The 20,328-nt window shown below is 37.9% G+C and overlaps 1 long non-coding RNA gene across 1 annotated transcript in view; it reads right to left on the bottom strand.

Annotated features, from left to right (window-relative positions):
* LOC139829042 (uncharacterized) overlaps window positions 1–20,328 on the bottom strand; it is a 217,743-nt gene that overhangs the window by 111,424 nt on the left and 85,991 nt on the right. The window contains exon 2 of the long non-coding RNA XR_011741258.1: window positions 11,516–11,606. This is a non-coding gene — a long non-coding RNA (uncharacterized lncRNA). The remainder of the gene's footprint in view (window positions 1–11,515; window positions 11,607–20,328) is intronic.

Raw genomic sequence — 20,328 nt, 5'->3', positions numbered from 1 at the left:
GCATAGCTTTAGAGTGTATATGGAGTGCAAATGCAAATGTCACGTATTTCAGCTTGTAGCACCATCTCAAGAATTTGCCATATAATACAAACACCACATGTTAATGAAAGTGAGGCAGTGGAAGCTTCTAAGTCTTATATTTGTGTTCTATCATGAACCTGACTCTCAACCTTTGGAAAATCCATGAAGCACTAAGCTCCTAAGATGTATTTATTATCAAGTAGTGTTATCTGTTCAATAATTTAACACCGAAGATAGATTTCTAACAGCAAGCTCCATTTTTCCACTGGTTGCCCAATCCACCACAGCTTCCTCTAGAAATGAATCTGTTTCTCTGAATCAGAATAAAACCTTGCCTGACATGCATGTGTATATACAAATACTTATATACAACTTGAGCCCTTCTGAGAGGTGCACCAGGTATCTGAGCAAAAAACTTTATAATATAGGAACATTAATGTAGAGCACGTCAGGGGCTGAACAAAACAGGCTGTAAAGAGTAGGGACTAAAGTAACCTCCAATGCATGGCAGTGGGGAAAGGCTTTAAAGCAATGACTTTTTCATCGTGCAGGTAGCTGGAAATTCAAAACGTACAGCAGAAATAATCTCTTAACTCTGTCTGTAGGAACATTCAAGCTCTGGGTACAGAGGCAGTTTGTCCCCACGTGTTCCCTGGAACTTGTCCTCAAAGGGTCCATACCGGCTGGAAATAGCAAAAGCAATATTGTCCTTCAAACCAATTTTAGCTTCAAAATTTTCCACAGCTCCCTGGCTACTTTCTCCCTAATCTGCACCCTGTGTCAAACTGGTGATTCAATTCCTACCTCCTAGGGTACAGGAAAAGAATCCTGTTGTGAAATCAGGCACGGATATGCGTTTCTAAGGACTTTTATACTAAGAAGGAAAAAACTGTCATCCTTTAAGCCATCCTTTGATCAATTTATTCTCCAAGCACTTTGAGTACATTTATCTGACCTTCTCGTTAATTTTGTCAAACAATAATTTTGTATGACAATGGCTTTACTGCTCTTATTATTTCATCCTCTGGAGTCAAATCTTGTGATGTCCCTGCAGAAAAGTCTCATGTGGGATTCTGAGAGTGTTTGTCCACACAAGCATTCCAGAATTTTACCCAAAATGAAAGAGAAGGCATCACAAATATGACCATACAAACAAACTACCACAGACATTGTTATTAAGGAGAATGAAAAGGAAAATCTGATTTATAAAGACAACTCAGAGTCTTCTGTCTGTTTACCAGACAGAATGCTAATAGAATAGAAACAGATTTTATTAAGCACTGAACAAATGATCAAAATAACATTACTACGTCCTTTATTTAGACAGGGTAACTATAATTGATACGAAGATCAAATAAAGAGCCTGATTCCGCAACCTTCATAGACCTTCAGTAACATCTTCCTGCTTAAACTCATCACATCATTTCATATCAGCCTCTGATTTTCTTTTGCCTGACTCTCCTACAATTTTCTCCACAGCATCCTCTCCATGCACCGAAGACGAAAATATGATCCCAATAATTCACTTGGATGAGGGGCAACAGACCTTATCTAGAAGTTATTTTAAAGCAATGCAACACTGTGCTCTCTTAGTTTTCATTTCCTTTTATATTTAAAGGAAAAACTACTTTCCTCAAGAAAGAGAAACAACTCTCGCAACATAATAGTCTCAGATACAGACATGTCTAAATTAAGGACACAGTAACAGTGATGAAGGTTTGTCCTTCCCTCTAGCAGCTTGTTATTCCTATCTGCAGCTTCACAGAAGAAATAGCTCAAAGTAAGAACTATAGGAAGATCCAGACTAAATTCAACTCTTATTTCAGATTGTTCACTGCCTTGAACAACTTCAGGATTTCATAAATTCGTCCTAATAATGAACTTGCCACTGAGCCCTTTCGCAAATTCAAGGAAGCGACGCACCACACTTCTCTGCACACTCTTTGCTTTTTGTTCTTAGTCCTGCTGTTCACCTTGATACGCGTGTGCTGGTAAATTATTTCCAAACACATTAAATGATGCCTTTTTTCTTACAGCTGAGCCTTGAAAACTTGAATTTTCACACACACAAACAACAAAACCACAGCAATCAAAAGAGAACAAAAAAAACCACACCACCAAACAAAAAATCCAAGCAGAAAACTGCTGCGCCCAAACCTTGCTTTCAGTTGCGCAGATTATCTACCTTATCGTCAAGGCTCCAATACTGAAAAAGCAGACAGAAAAATCCATGTATAGAAAATGAGGACATGATAAAGGTGATGATTTTGTGATGAAACATGCATGTACATTTATGTGTACGTGAATTTAAATGTACTGAATAATGATCTTTTTCTTTTTGTTTCATGTCTATGCATATTCATATACTTAATAAAGTTAAAAAATGAGCAAACTGATCAGCAACTGGATAATTAAAAAAGATCAGTATTCATTGCATAATAAAAGTTCTCAGATCTCCGGATGTGCTTGAACTGCAGACCCTGCTCATCTGACACAGTAAACTGCTCATTGACACAGTCATTTTTCAGATTATTATAGCGTGGGTGACCAAGATCTTACATATGCTGTGTTAAACAAATCGCTGTCTTGACAGATGGGCTATGGACTGCTCTCTTTTGAAGCTGAAACGGCCAGTTCTGGACTCCTTGCTGGTGACAGCTTTGCCATCTTTGAGCCCACGGTGTGGCAACGCTGCAGAAAGCACCACACGGGCAAACAGAGAGAGAGGGCAAACAGGCAACGCGGGAGGAGATCAAAAATTAAACCGGCTATGATGATATAAAAACATAAGTATCAATTTATAGGCCTGTTCTTCATAACCCAGCCATTCCTCCCCCAGAACCGTGCTGCAGCCGGCGGTTCAGACAGCGCTGCCTTCTGTGAAGAAAGGAAGTAGGAAAGCGAACCTGAAAGAAGCACCTTACTGATTCCTCAACACACCGCCAATGAATTTTTAATGCATAAATTCTGAGTTTGTTCTCTATGCTGCAGAGCTCTCCCCACACTCACCTCCTCAAAATAAATTAAAAAATGAACAGAATTATATTACTATTTCTTAAGACTTTACATTATAAAAGAAACCTCTTTCACTTCGAAGTTTTACAAAGGCATATTATATTTTGAACAAACCCCCTCTGATTTTATACCATTCCTTCTCATTTATATTGTCAGATTCACCGTGGCATTAGGCTTAAAAGCCAGACAGCATTACTGTTCCACAGGCAGCATAGTAAACAAGAAAAACAATTAAATTTTGTATGTTTACAAGGGAAAGTCTGCTGTAAATAACCATGTCAAGCAGATCTTGCTGTGGGAAGGTGGCATCAGAATACCAATAAGAACTCACTGTGAGAAGGAAGGAGTAGTGATCAGCACCAGACTACAGAAGGCAGAATTGAAACAAGCCAGAAAACTAGATTTAGACAAGAAAAACAAAGGAAAAAAGTAATAAAACGCGAAGAAATCCTAGTAAACTGGATTGGAGGTAGCAGAAAGTGACGGGGAAAGAGAATAGGCCACAATTCTATGTGTTTCCTGCTGCTCTGCATTTATTCTATGCTTTTTGATCTTTCTTCAAATGCTTGATTCCCCATTCATTATCTAATTTGCAGGAGACTGCTTCCCACTGCCAGCTCAGAATCTGGAATACCCAGACTGGCACAATTGCCAGCTCCATCAAGCCTTTTATCTGCACTGGGAGAAAAACTATGCCTATGATTGCTTGCAAGACCTGAGGAACAAAACCAAAGCAAATCAAGACCATGTCTACTTTGTACTGTGTACTGCTGAATAACTGTCACAGGAGGAAGGGATATTTCCTCCTTAGGTTCCTAATCCAAAGGTATTTCTTTTTCTCTGACCACACCCAATGCTGAAAGCATCTTAACCTGCCAATGCCCATCACTCCAGAAGTGAGAATATATCAAAGTGCTTTGAAGTCGCTTGGGACAAAGTCCCCAGTGTAGTTAGCCCAGCCTTTCTGATGTTCTCATTACTCTCTCAAGTGTCCTCTCATCAGAGAGGAGAGCATCTGATCAGTGATAGGTCTGGCCTTACTAAGAGTAAGGAAACTATAAAATAATAAGAAAAAAATAATGCCAAAGAGGAGCCAGATTGCAAGGTTTCTACTTTGTTAGCCTTGTCTGGCATTTGGAGATAATACAATAATACAAACAGTAGCATTCATTACTGAATGTTTTGTCAGTACAGTCATTTAAAATAATCATGCTTTGATTTCTTTTTTAATATTCATAAGGGCTTTCATAGTAAAAATCCCTCCAGTTCTACTCAAATCTTACACTGTCTGATAAACTCTCACTATGAAAAAGAGCTGGCCATAGCTCATTCTCTAATCATTGCCTGGCATTAAAAGTTATGAGAAATCAATTATAATCACTATTAAATAACGGGATCATCATCAATATTCCAGTAGCCTTGACAGAAATGTACGTTAAGAGCACAATCACTAAATATAATTTCATACAGATATCTCTCCTATGATCTGTAGAAACGTGGGAAGCTGAAGGAGGAAGGAAAACAATCAGTACATGAAGGAATACAATGATGAATAAAAGCTAACTTGATCTAACAACACCTCTTATGACAGCATCACTGCATTTAAGATATTCTCCATAAATAAAGAGGAAAGATCACTGGAAGCAATGCAATCACTGCGATAAGCTCACAAATCAAAATAATCCAGCAATTTTGATGTCCAGCACTAAACATCAAATGGCATCGTCTAAAGCATCACACAATAACACAAACAACGGTGGCCCTTGTCTCCCCACCTGCCCTCCTCACCCACCTTCACATATCACATTTGCTGTTAAGTTTCTTCACAGAAGCCCAGCGCTAAGCTTCTACCCATCCACAGTAGAAATCTATATCATTTCATCGGTAAATTCATTTTTGTTCATCCTACCATTAAAAACCCTTAAGAAATGGTCATACCAGAATGCAAAACTAAGCCAAGTACCAACAGTAGCATCATTAGTAAAACCAATTAGTTTATTTTAATATAAGTCTTTAGACTTTCACCTAAATGCTACCACAAATTTGAAGTCTTGAACCTGTCTCCATCCCAGAATGCACTCTCTGAAGAAAACAACGAAAACCAAGGAATTGCAAAGACATAAAAAACTAAAGGGCTTAATTTCACTTCAACTTTCATTTTCAACATACCATTCCGAAATGTTGCTGGGCTTTTTGAGTTTGGATTGTTGTTGGTTTATTTTTTTGTTTGTTTTTGGTGCATTGGTTTGGTTGGTTTTGTTTGTTTTTGTGGTTTTTCTCTGGAGGAGGGGGAGCTGACTTTGTTTTCAGAGTTCAAACTACTTATACAGAGAATGAACTGAGCAACTAGCAAAGAAAGGTCACAAAATGTAAGGAACATTGAATTCCTCTGTATGTATGCATGTCAGCTGAGAAAGCCTGGATAATAATTGTGATTCCTGTTTCTGCTGGCAGGCCACCACTGCAGGTTATTTTTCTTCACCATATGACCCAAGATAATCATGCTCTTTACCCTCCTCCTGGTGTTATACTGATGTGGACTTTCTTCTCAAACTCATGCCCACCACTTTCCTCATTTTATTCTCTGGAATGATAACTCAGTTCATGACAACCCAAAGGTACTTCCTCATACTCATAAATGACAGGAATACGTTCTGCAGTTCTGCCACTAGACTCCTATGTACATTCTTGATGTTATGGTCCTCAGATACAACCTCATTTATAGAAGAAACCACCCTCAAAAAGACAGCAAGTTAATTGCAAATACAGCAGCACTTGTAGTGCCAAACATCATCTACGAAAAGCAGGATTGAACCAACAGATGACGTCCTTCTATCTGAATTCTGGCTCTTGAACAATTAGGATCTTAAAGGACTAATTTTCACAAGCTCATCCTGCACAAAGAAACAGCAAAATACTTCTGTGCTCATTTGAATCTCAAAATGGAAACATATTTGTTTATATTCTGCAAATGAATGCTACATCCTTAGTATTTGACAACCACTGTAGCGGATTAAATGGTCTGTGCAACACGATGTACCTGCATTCCAAGGCAGCAGAGGGAAGGAAGGATACAGGAGATCGCCGCAGGATGTGATGACAGCCAGACCTAAAGCACCGTGTTTATGTGAATTTCTTTCCAGCCATCTGTATCTTGTCTTTACAAAGTAGAAGTATTGTCTTATTTGCCCTTGATGAGATATGAATTAAGAAATGCTGCTAACACACGTTCTTTTTTGAACAATTGCATAGATTCTCATTTCAAAGGACATTTTAAAACCATTCTCCCTTACAAAACATTAGCATGTGCTTCTTAAGTGCTCCTGAAATAAAATTTGTATCACTACAGTCACACGGCGTTATTCTGTGTACAACAGCTACTATCAGCTGCCTTGTTGTTAAGACCTGAATTAGAATTTCACTGCTGCAAATGTTGTCTCTCTAGGGTATATAATTTTACCCCTCGGTCCTCCTGAAAATTATAAGGCAATCTATAAACATCCTCCACTCATGTTCCTTGTACGAGGATTTCTTTTTTACCAGCTCTCCTTCCAAAAAGAAATTCAGCATTATTTCAATAAACAGATTAAAACAAAATTCCTGGTTTATTCTCAATAAACACAAAGCTTGATTTTTAATACAACTTTAAAAGGGAGTATCACTTAACTTTTAATAAAAGCAATGAATTAGCAGAACAAAAATGCAGGCATTATAGACACATTATATTTGTTCAAGCCCTAATTAATAACAGTAAATGAAATGTTGTGTCTCAACACACGCAACTCCTGTCCTTGAAATGTGTAGTATCTATCACGACCTCTGTTAGAACTACCATCTCTACAAGCGAGATCTTGTCTTTAACTAAATCATCTGATCTGCGCAACTGTGTCAATCACTTTGTTTTTAACATTACCTAGTGTTTCAAGTTCCCAGTATACACTTGGATTAATTACCCATATTCATCATATTTTGTTACAAGGCAAGGATAAAAACAGACATTTACATATTTTTAGACCAACCTCTATTCAACTGAAATTCCTATAGTGGCTCATGTTGGGTTGAATTCTCCACAAGCCCTCGTTAGGAGAGATTTTGTTTTCATATGTTGCAAAATTATGCACCTATAATTACTCTAAAATCTTACATAAATATGCTTAATTTCAGAGTCTCAAAAGAAAACAAGAGCACATTATTTACCATGTAGTTCCGCAATAAGTGGAGGTAAGTGCAGATTCTGCTAATACTGATTCAGGATTATGAGAATTATATTAAAAAATAAGATACTCATTTAAAATAGGGAATTTCCCATGAGGTTTGTGCCAAGCATCAGAATGGAGTGGCCTGGCTACAATAAAGGCAGTGGTGAGCAGAGATTCCCCCCTGAATTTAAGGTTAATCATATTTGACTGATGGAAAAAGCAGCCATGCTATTTAAAAGAAGTAAAAGGGGGTGGGGAGAGAAGCAGCCGATAAGCACAAGAATAGTTCAGACAGTCGCCATTTCGGAACAGAAAATCATTTTTCTTTAGAAACAAAGTGATTTTTTGCTGTAGACTTAACCTGCATGGAAGTGTTATGTAAGACTTTGATGTAATCAACAGGAGTCTTTCATTGGGATGAGGAGTCTTCTAACAGCAGAGCATGGGTGAACGGCTCCCCATGATCCGCCACACGCAGCACATGCGCCTTGGAACCCGTCCCGTGGAGCGAGCTCCTGCCTTTCCCGAACCACCCTGCTTCTCCACAGAGCCACGGCCACATGGATTAGCGATAAAACTCTGCAAGGACAGTGGGCAGAATGGAGCAAACATTGACCAAATCAGCAGGACTACTTCTGATCCAGTGGAAAGATTCCTATTGAGCCCATTTTGCAACCCATAAGGCTCCATGTGAGCAAAACTCCTCTAATTTCATATTTATGTAATATGCAAACAGACCAAATTCTTTCATCCATGGAGGCGTATCTGCTGCCTCAGCAACATGCACATCTTTCCAAAATCAGAATTTGGAATATTGAATTTATCTGTAATTATTTTTTTCCAAAATAGCCATATTACAAATACCATAAACGTCTGAAATACTTAATTACCATCACATTTATTCATAAAGTCACTGGATACCAAGGCTTAAATTCAAACACATTGGCACAACACATGAAAAAGTTTATGCCAAACTTGACTCACGAGCAGGGCACTTTTTAAGAACGTCACAAATGGCAGAATAAAGATATCAGAGACGCAGGTCTACTCAAATTTCAAAGTGAATATTAAAGAGTCCACAGTTCTCCAGATGAGCACACACATACAAGCCCAGAACATGCAAGGATTCTACCACACTCCATATGTGTCCACTCAGATATATCCCTTCTTTTAATGAGAATTATCTCAACTCCATAGGTTACAGCTATCCCACAAAAAACTGAGCAAGGCACCATACAGAGTAAACAACTGGTCATCTTGTTAAGAACTTAAATGTCTAAACCTCCGCTTTTTCTAATCTAGTTTCACTATTTTGCTGCTGAATATCTCTGTTTTCATTTTTATAATTTTAGTCCAGATGGATTTCAGGCTTGGATAACAACATAAAACTGGTTAATCAACTTTCATGCAACATTTATGCTGCAACAGGGAGTTTTTCCTGTTGGCTGCAGTTTACCCATGCATGCTGTGGAACACAGCCAGTGCTTTATGTACCCTTAGAACCGCAAGCTGCAGCCCGCTTTGCCATCAGTGACACTGAGCCTGCTGCTAACAACAACCTCTTGTCTTTGCTGAACAGAGATTCAGTTAAATTAAAAACCAAACAAACACGTACACACCAAACGTACCCCTCCAATAAGCAGAATATTTCACTCATGACATTTATAACTTGTCGGTCCTACTGGTTATCTTGTGTCAGCGGAGTTAAATGTCAAAAACCATGTATTTCCTAATTAATTTGTTATGGCATCACCATCCCTATTCTTACCACAAGCTTTTTGCCAAATAAAGAAACCCCTTTTACAGAAACTGCAGTGTAACTATAGCTCTGATTATGATACTTGGACAATAGCACTGCTTTGGTTTTACTGCAGTGATTTTCCCCAGATTGCTGAAGGACTTGCATGGAAAAAACTGTCAAAAAGCTGGTATGGCATTCTGTGTTTTATAAATCACTTGTGGACGTTTATGGCAGCAAGTAACTCAGTAATTAAAAGCAAATTCTATGGCTGTTCAGAAAAGTCAAGACTCTGATAGCAGACAACAATTAACAGCAGATACTTGAACCATACCAATTACATATAGCTTGCAATTAAGATTATTACTCATAAATTATAATGTGTTTTGCCTGATCACATGACCAAGAAGCAGAAGAGTGGCAAATTACTCATATTTCAGTAACTGGCTTTACTGCACCACCATCACTTAAGCACTGGAACCAAGCCAGTGCACCCAAAGCTACACAAGCAACACCAGTGGGCTTTGACCAACGCATTCACTAACGTTTCCCCTTAAGAGCTCATTTAACAGGAAAGACGGATAATGTTAACCTACCGCATATTGTGCTTGAGTTTTTTTGGGGGTTGGTTTGGGGTTTTTTATTGCAGGATTTTTTTGCTGTTTTCCTTGGGGTTTGTGTGGGGTTTTTGTTCGTTTGTTTGACAATGTAGTGTAGCACAAATCAAATTCCTATAAAGATTATGTGTAGTCTAAAACTTATATGTCAATTAGATTAATAAAAGTAGAATAAATGAAGGTTTAATGTGATGCAGAAATATGCTTTATAATAAAACAAAGACAGTTTATTTCATTAGCTTAAAATACAGAGGAATGTGATGCCTGTCGGAGTAGGCGCCACAGTTTTTCTCCCAGTAAGAAGCATTCTGCCATTCCCAATGACAAAATAATAAAATCTCATTTATAGTTTAAAAGTAGTTGCAACATTGGAGGTTATACGGTCACCAGCAAAGCAGGACTAAGTATTATTTGCAGGTGCCCTGGATTAGTTTGAGAGAGAAGAATGGCAAGGGACAAAAAACCTATGACCACAGGGTGGGGGGATCATTTCAATAGGCTCAAAATTCAGAAATATTGCAGTGACTTCCAGCAGCAACGGTTTAGCAGAGTACAAATGAAGTGACTAGAAGAAATATCTTCTCAGACAATTACAAACTACTTTAATCACATGGCTCTGAATCTTGAGAGGGATACACTGCTATCTACAAATTGCTTAAACCCCTTCCCACAGTAGCAGTTCCTGGAATTTCATTTTCCTGCTCTTCTGCTTTCTCCATGAATCTCTTATATTGCATTTTTTAAAGCCAGCTGAGGCCAGGTCATAGTTTCTCAGCGGCTAATCAAAACTTTGTAATATTTCATTGTCGTAACTAATTTTGGCCTTTGAACTTTCCAAGAAGCTGCATCTGTTTATAGCAAAGCAGTTATTTTCATAACCCCGCTACTTTTACTATGTTACGTTTCATTTTTAATATTTTTCAGTACAATTAATTGTCAATAATGCCTCTAAAAAATCTTGATTGAAAAATATTGTTTCTTATTGAATAAACTGCACTCTAAGCAATAAAAAGCTGGGTTAGGTTCAGCTTACTTATCATCACATGTCAGTCACCCTAAGCAACATCTATTATCTAAAATAATAAAAGTGTATTGACCTCTAAAAAACTCTTCCATGCTATGTTTTCACTGTTTGTATAACAATGCTCTCAAATGCACAGCAACAATTACAAACACAGCTGGGAATTAGCAGCATGAACTGACCTACCACCCTTGTGAGAGGACAGGCCCAGAACTGACTTTAATCAAATGCAGAAATGCACAAATTAGTTGGGTACCAGTAACACAAAGGAGTTGGCAAGTCATTTACCTTCCTTATATGTTAAATAAGCATGGGGAAAAATCAGCTTCTTGCTGATGTGCCCACCTTGTTACTGGGACTCAAGTTGACATGGTATTTCTAACTGCTATGCTGCAATCACTTTTGGGACAGTAACAAAATGGCTAAATTCTCCAACACAAGCAAGAACTACAGAAAGCTTCAAAAGGCCGAAAGTAGCGCTAATTTAATCAAAGATAAAGGTCTGCTTTACAAAACTATTGCACTGAGCCAAAATGTGATTTGTTCACAACGCCACAGCCCAAGATAATACTGATAGATGGGTGAAGACATAAGCTCTGATCTCCTGTTTTTAACAGCAACCTCAGAGCAAGGTACTCAAACGCCCATAACAAATGGTGAAACTAGTCTGCTTCAGCTTGTTTTTGTGATTAGTTAATAACCAAAACAAGTACATTAATCATGCATTTATTATTAAAACAAGAAACGTCTTGTCAGAGTTTGAGCAATGATGGTAGAACAAATTAGGGACTACTTCCACATGAAGCAGTACTTTTGTTTCAAAGAGTATGTAGGCCATACCAATTCAGCACAATTCTACTCCAAACTGGAACAAAACTAATAAACATTTCCTCAACCATCTTACCTTCCTCACCAGTCACGTTGCACTGCTTTGCTGTTTTATTGTCTCTGCTTGTTCCCCCATTGGCTTCCGACTCCTCTTCCATGTCCCTTCCCTTAAAAACAGAAGAAAAAAGGTCTTTCTTTTATAATTGAAATAATGCTATTTTCAGATCATTGCAGTAGATACACAGTACTATCCTCCTTTTTTCTTATCAGTTGAGATAGCTCCCTGCACTGAAGAACCTAAATCTGTGCAAACCCAGCAGAAAACCCTAATCGTACTGACTACCTAAATGTTTTCAGTGCATACTTGCTAAATTTAGCAGCGTAACTGTGGTTCAGTAAGGATTCACCTTCAAAGATAAACTCATGAGATGTATCTTATCCTTGTCTGCGAAAAGATCCTTGTCTGTTAAAAATATCAGCTGTAGGCTCCTTTTGGGAGCCTTTTTGCCTGACGTTCAATAGTGAGGAGCTGGTGAGAGACTTCCACTATGATAACTATTTTCAGTACCCGCTACACAGTATTCAGGGCTGTTTCTCCTCCTTCTGTCAGAGAAAAGGATCATATTGGCCCATATTGGGCCAAAAACCACTCCAGGTACGGTTTCTTACAATATCCTCCAAGAGACTAGGTGCCTAACTTTTCCACTGAAATCACAGGAATTCTGCTATGGGTTCAAACTAGATTCAGGACTGAATTTTTTAATGGCAATAAGCATATTACACAAACATAATACCAAATGTGAAGCTGATCTCATTCATCTGAGCACCAAGAATACGATATCTCCATCTCCAGAGGGGAACATCGATGCACAGTCACACACACAGGTCTGAAAAGCGTTGCTATTTGGTTAAGCAGGTTTCACAGCTCACATTATAAGGACAGAAAATTAGAACCAGATAAGAATATAAGACTCCCTAGTGGTGAGGACTACCCACAACATTTCGGGTGTTTTATAAAGCAGGGGAATTCATAATTAAACATCTAATAAGGAGAATTAGTTGCTTTAGAACAAACGGGCTGCCATGGGAATCACCAAAGAATATTAACATGAAAGGCTGAGACACCTCTTAAAATCCCACACCCCTCTAGAAGCTAAATAATTTATTCGGGGATGCAACAAAGTAATTCTTTTCAAACAAAGAGAGTCATAATCCTGTCAGAATGTTTTTGCAAAACAAGGGCAATAATAACAAAAATATCAATTCCTTTTTATTAAATAACTCAGGACAAGTACAGGGTGCATAATGTTCACGTTCAACTTCCAACAATCTCCACACCGTAAGGTAGAGAATTACTAGACTAGGCAGTTACTTGAGTAGCTAGTTCTCAGTTTTTGATGCTGAATAGTCTGCTATTTTATGTAAATATTTATTGTATTCAATAATTACTGTGAAGCGAGTTACGAATGGAAACGTCCTCCTTTGCGTACCAGATTTCTAAATGACCCACAAGCTTTTGCTAACAGAAACCAGCTGCAAATGGATCATACCAGAGCTCCCCGTATCATATTTTCCTAGATTAACATGCCAATATTAATAAAGCAAAGAATTTCAACTATTTATAACCACTTATTGTCTTAAATGGTTTCAATAAAAAGGATGATGTTTAAATCAGCGGTTTAAAGAAAATAAATTTGGCTAACACTGTTAAATCTGCCTCTAAGTTATTTTACCATGTTCATTAGTTCTTCCCAGTGCCTCTGTCAGGTATTAACTACATGGTTAGTCCTCTGAGACTACAAAGTTTCCCCAAAATCCCTCTGTTTTCAATTTTAGCTGTTAATTGCCACCTCCTTGTCTTCAGCCTGGGTCCATCTTATTTGAGAACCCCACACAGTCCTTACAAAACACTGTATAAGGTTGCCGCTGCTTGCAAGTACACACTCCCTATTTTCAAAGTTCAGGATATAGGTATGGGCTGGGTTTTCATGCTTATTTTCTGCTTATGACTGCAGATGGGTCTCAGTGTGCAGCAGATACCCTGGCCTTCAGTTTCTTTGGAACAATCAGTATGTGATAATCTGCGCTATACTTCCACTAGCTTTCCCTGACATTGTTAGTTAGTAAGCACCAGATTTCTCTCACTCTTTTAACCAACCAACTCAACTAGAAAAGCACAGTTCAAACTCCCGCTTCATTGCCAAGTGATTCAGTTTTCCAGAGGGTTACAGATCTAGAGCCTGTTATAACTGCTTCAGTATTGCTCTCAGTATTTCCGTCAACTGTTTTCCTCCTGGTATGATATACTATTCACAGAGTGGGACTATTTTGAATGAATATCTATTTATAGCTGCAGGGTCTCCATAAAGCAAATTATGACTTTTAGTGCTACTTGCCAGTGTCCGATGGAACAATGTCCTAGGGAAAAATAATACTGGGAAAGGAGTAAAATCCAATGTTTTAGGATTTAATCCACCATTAAGTAACAGCAACAAGGAGACAATCTTCCACTTAAGTGGAAAGGCCCACATTACATATTCTTACAGAAACACTTGTGATCCTGCCCCTAAAGCACAGCTTGTTCTTCTCTTCATCAGACACACCTGAATAGGTATCAGAAAACACTTCCAGCAAGCCCTAAATTATGTCAGAATTATTTACAACTCATCTCTCCTCAACATCAAACACATCAATGCTACAGAAAGAGGCCCGCAGGTTTAAAACACATGGTTGCACAGTCTTGCTGAGGTAAGACCAAGATAATTCAGACAGGAAGAAGGATCCACTCCTAAGAACTTGCCTCCAACTATGAAGGGCATCATCTACCTATTTGCCAGACAATAGTGACATTGAGGGGCTTCTGGTTTTTTAGGGTTTCTAGGTTTGTGGTATTCTTAGGATCCTAACAGTATGAAAGATTTAACACAGCTGTAGTATCACATAATGCCTCGTTCTGTTCGTGACTCAACAGAAAAACTTCATTCCTCTGGCAGAAATGGACATAATGAGCTTTGGTGTTGATCATAACACTGTCCTGATCCACACTCACACCTCAGGCCATGGGAGGTGAGCTCTCTGAACACACGGTGTAATGAGGCTGCAATTCCGCCAGGAAGCCACTCTCGTATTTTTCAAAGAATGACAAATATAGTGTTGTTTTCTAACAAGTCACACGAGATATTTCCCTCAATACTGCCTTTTAAAGTGTAGACTATATACTGGTACAGTCCACATTCAACATGGTAAAATTCACAGCCATGTACAAATTTAAGCTGCGTGCTCCTTTTAAAGGATACAAAGAGCTTTGCAGAACCTTTAAGTGTAGCCTCTTAGTAAAATTTAAGATATTTAAGTGCTGAGCAAAACACAGTCCATTCACTTTCCCCTGAATATACCTTGTGTATCTTTAAAAATTATGCTCAAACAGAAGGATATTGCACACTCGCAGGACACATCACCTCCCAGAGCGGAGCGCAGCAAAACAGACATGAGGCCTGGGTTAAAAACAGCATTCCATCACAAACTCCTTCCGTGCCCTGCAGGGAGCAATTTCCAATTGCCTTAAGCACAGGAATGGAGTCTCTCTGACTATTCTATACATTATTTTTCCAGAATACTCAGGCTATGAATGATTGTTTAATATTTTTCTTTCTCCTATCTGTTAGGAGATATGGCAGTGGGGGAAGGTAAGGAAATTACAGAATCCCAGAATGTCAGGGGTTGGAAGGGACCTGGAAAGCTCATCCAGTGCAATCCCCCCATGGAGCAGGAACACCCAGCTGAGGTTCCACAGGAAGGTGTCCAGGCGGGTTTGAATGTCTGCAGAGAAGGAGACTCCACAACCTCCCTGGGCAGCCTGGGCCAGGCTCTGACACCCTCACCATGAAGAAGTTTCTTCTCAAATTTAAGTGGAACCTCTTGTGTTCCAGTTTGTACGCATTGCCCCTTGTTCTATCATTGGTTGTCACCGAGAAGAGCCTGGCTCCTGACACTCACCCTTGATATATCTGTAAACATGAATGAGATCGCCCCTCAGTCTCCTCTTCAAACTAAAGAGCCCCAGCTCCCTCAGCCTTTCCTCACACGGGAGATGCTCCACTCCCTTCAGCATCTTGGTGGCTGCGCTGGACTCTCTGCAGCAGTTCCCTGTCCTTCTGGAGCTGAGGGGCCACAACTGGACACAATATTCCAGGTGTGGTCTCCCCAGGGCAGAGTAGAGGGGCAGGAGAACCTCTCTGACCTACTGACCACCCCCTTCTAATCCACCCCAGGTACCATTGGCCCTCCTGGCCACAAGGGCCCAGTGCTGGCTCATGGTCATCCTATTTTCTACCTTTCTATTTTCTACTTTCACTGGAAAAAACCTATTTTAAGTAGTATTTAAGTAGTACTACCAAGATTCAACTCCATAAATTTAATTTTATAAATATTGTTAACATCAGACTGTATTATGCTCATTCTTTTTCTCAACTCAACGAAAAGAATTGTTACAACAACAGGCAGAGGGCTAAAGGGCTTCAAAACACAAGTTTCACTGTGGCATGGCATCAATTCTCTTATCTCTGTAAGAAAACTTACAGAACAATCTTCAGAAGATGAGATATTCTCTCACCTGTTGGGCTTTTTTGTTTCCTTGTTTTTTGTTTTCCCCCTTTGCTGAAGAGCTTCCATGGACAAGCAACCTCAAAATAGCCACTTTAAAAAAGATGCATCTTGGTGTGTGTTTGTAGTTCCACAATCAAGCACAAATGTTCTTTTATCCCGCTTGTTAATGATCATGGTAGTGCTGATAACACTAAGCATACAGCAGTGCTTGGGAAGCAGGTCTACTTGGTAGCTACCACCTGCTATTAAATACATTAACAATTTTTGTATGTGGAGAAAGAGTCATAAAGAAAGGTTCTAAGTCCCAATATCAGAACTATAAAGAATGTCCTCTATTTGTTTCAAAGGGATCAGTGTCATATGAACAAAGCCTAAAGCATCTAACTCTACAAAGCTTCTAAATTACTCAGAACCTCTGACCAGTAAACAAAACAATGTGGGTAACCAAATCTCTTCTCAGTCTTTTCTTATTTTTCATCTATATATGGCATTTCTTGGGGACTTCCTGTATTCCAAAGATTTCTGAGCAACTTAAGATTTCAGAAATGAGCCCATACAAGAAAAAAACCCCGCACTTTAGTATGAAATCAGCAGAATTTTCAAAAGTAGTTATTCTATAGCTATATATATATATACATGTACATAAGTATAGTTATAAAGGAAATATAAAGTATTGGCTTTATGTTCTCATGAAATGCATACAACTGCACATGAATGAAAAAATTATGTTTTCCACACTTCTAAATCTATGAGTAAATACATTTGCTAATTTGGGTATCTGAAAGTGATAATAAAATATCTGAAAACAGGTTTTAGTTGTCCAGATATGTGTGTTTTGTAACAGTAGTCTCATTTATTACAGAAACGTACCTGACAATACAACACCCTTCAAGTGGCACTCATGCTAGTTCTGTAATAGGAATCAGCTGCTATGATTTCCTGTAGAAAGTGTGATTCATTCTGGACCAAAACCAACTTGAATACTTTCTGCTTTTAGTTAAAAGTTAGAGATTTCTGGCACAAGATGTTCAAGTTGATTAGTAGACTGTTTTACTGCACTTTTAACCTTCCTCCTCAAACCAAAAAGCCCTGAAAACTCAAGATGCCACCTACAAACTTGGTTAAATCTAATTAAAAAAAAAAAAAAAGGACCATTGGCAATGGAGCTTTAATAGCAAAGTTTATATTTCATTGAAGGTCCCAATGCTAAGAGCAGTGAGCTCCTATAGATGGCAAAATGTACACTACAAAATTTAACAAGTACTCAGCTACCGAGAGGTTATTTCATCCAGCCAAAAGCAAAAAGACAAAACGTATTTATTTGGCAAGGAATACACTTCATTTTTACCTTATGGTGCTGAATATTATTAAGAATGTTTTAAGAATCATATTCTCCAGATTGTTTTTGAAAGCAAGCTAAAAAGCAGCATAAAACCTTTACATTTTTACACTCAATTTTTAGCATTCAATCTGAGAATCTTATACCCCCACACTTATGAACTAGATATTCAAAATTCTGCCCTGGTCAAAATCCAATTTAAAACCTGGGATGTCCTCCTCCAATTGCGGGGGGAAATGTGAAGAGTAAGGTGCCATGAACCCCTCAAAATCTGTCCCTATCATTACAGGGTCAGTGAGCAACTTCGCAAGTGGCTCCTCTAGAACTTCACTCCCACGCTACAGAGAAGAAAACAAAGACAACAAATGGACTTGCTGAAGATCAAAGTCCATAGAAGAAAACAAAAAAACAAAGCAAGAGATAGAGACCTACTAGCCAACCCACCTCTTTCTTACATTGATTTGTCTTTTTGGTTTTATTCATCATTGCTAGAACTTCCTTCATAGGAAATAAACACATTCTGTTGCCTCAGGGTTTCTGCAGAAATATGTGTATGTAATCCAAATCTCCCAAGTTTTCGTCTACTGAGAACTTAACCCCTACAAACTGAAAATAGTTACTACACACTAGAAGAATTATTTAATATTTCATGTAGAACTTTCTGGTTTCGTAGTTTCTATGTCCCCTTTGATTACTTAAAAATATATGTTGTTTTATCTTTTTCAACATTTATGTTTCTTTTTAGTATCAAAGGAAGCTGCAATCCTGGGATTTGTAGGAAAAGACTTTTGTTCTCATACAAGCATCAGTGCAGCCACAGGTTTCAGCTATAGCCCTGCTGCTTTTGTTTTTCACATTTGATTAAGAAATAAATATTATGTTCTCACTATTTGTAGTTGGTAAATCTCCTCTGCAATCTGGAGCCATGCTGATGCAAAATGAAACAAAAGAACTGTAAGTTTATTGCAAACAGACCGATTTCTGATTTGTGAGACAGTTCTCTCAGGTTTTCGAACTGTAATTTAACTGGACTCAATAAACTTCAAATACGATTACACTACAATGAACAAGTAAAAATACATATGATTTGACACAGATATTCATCAATCTTTAGAGTCTTCATTTAATCTTATTCTCTGTGTCATTTAAAATAAACGTGATTGGAAAAACAAAATCCAATTTTTTAGCAACAATACAGTAATGAATGAAACACTATTTATAGATGTTTAATAAGTATTTGGATTTTTTTTAAATACAACAAATACAAAAGAAATAATATCTTCTTATGTAAAATAAATCAAAGCCAACTTATTTTTGCATCTTCTCTACTTTAGATATGCCCTGGATTCTTCTGGATTTCATCAAACAGAAAATATCCAAGAAAAGATTTGGATTTTCCCTCATTTTTGAGTTTCACAACATTAAAATTTCATCTTTAAAATTTCTAAGTGCCACTTACAATACTGTGGCTTGATTTGCACAAATGGATTTCCGGGACAGGTATTAACATCCCCTTAGCTGGATACAATAACACATTATCTCTGACTCTGCCCAAACAGAAGACAACACCTACTGTTTGGTGGCCACAGCTGTGACCACCTCATGGTCAAGAGGCCGCTCATTTGTCGGTAACGGTAGTTGGCCACTAATGAGCTGGCAGGAAAATGCCTTTGTCTGCTGTCACAAAATAGACTAAGAGCAACTGGTTTTTATGGTTCAGCTGGTAAACTTTTCACATTATTCTATATATGTGAATTTGGATTAGTTTCAAAGTCCCATGAGAAGGTTCCACTTATGTGGGAGAGGCAAAGAAAACAGTCAAAGCAAACAAAGCAACATTATTACCCTCATTTTCAAACATTTATGAGTACTCATTTTTAGCCCATACTTCAAAAAAATAAATTTAGAAAAAAAAAGTGTTCTTAGGTGATAAGAGGTATTACAGCTTTGTTAAGGACATTAACATTTATTTAGGCTACACAGACATACTGACAGCCTATGTATAGAACCTAATGTTTAGACAGCCTAAGACATTAAAGCAGCATAAATGAAATTAAATTTCTCCTCCTGTGTCTCATAAAAAGACCTTTGTTTATGTCACTATCATAATAATTATTTGTAAGCCATATTACTTGCCGTATCACTGGCCCAGAAATAACTACATAAGAAAGAAATGAGTCCACATTTACTGAGAAGAGCTTCAAGAAGCTTTATCTTAACATTTCCTCACATCATTTGATATGCTTGGCTGGACCTCTGAGTAAAAATAAATTATCACTTTAAGTTTGAAGGTGTACTTTTGTAGCGGATTAAAATTCACGCATCTTTTCATTTGATGACTGCTTCAGGCTGTCTTTTTAGGCAGCTTCAAAAGGAGGAATATATATATACTTTTTAATGCTGAGCTGACTTTTTAAGCTGGACAAATATGAGCTACATTCTGCTCCAAGGAAAACAAAAAAGGAGCACATTAAAAACTGTCACTTGTATGAAGAAAATAACTCCTGAAATAGACACTTCCACATTTCCAGGACAAATTCACCATTATCATAAGCAGACTTTTCAAATATACTTATTAAGTTTGCTGGGAAAGTAAAGCAACTATAGCAAAAAAGTCCCACCTTGCTGTTAAATTTAAATATCACTTTTCTAGACATCTAACTCGTTATTAGGATCTAATGACTTATGACGCCTATGTAGTCATTGATTTTATCAACAGAAAGTTTATTATTTGATTATGATTCAGCAGAATTACTGAGATATACAACTTGAAAATGCCTACAATCTTCAAATTTGTTCAGAATGTGCATAACATTTAGTCATCTGTGCCTACAAGGAAGAAATTTGATCAAGAGAACTGTGACATAGATTAAACAGCTACTAGAATCTTCACTTATTTTGTTAGTACTGTGATTTTTCGCTGTAGCAGTTACATCAGTGTAGCT

Source organism: Patagioenas fasciata, chromosome 13 (assembly GCF_037038585.1).
Source record: "Patagioenas fasciata isolate bPatFas1 chromosome 13, bPatFas1.hap1, whole genome shotgun sequence".
Taxonomy (NCBI): Eukaryota; Metazoa; Chordata; class Aves; order Columbiformes; family Columbidae; genus Patagioenas; species Patagioenas fasciata.
The sequence above is the reverse complement of the archived record's forward strand: the minus strand, read 5'-3'. Positions and strand labels throughout refer to the sequence as shown.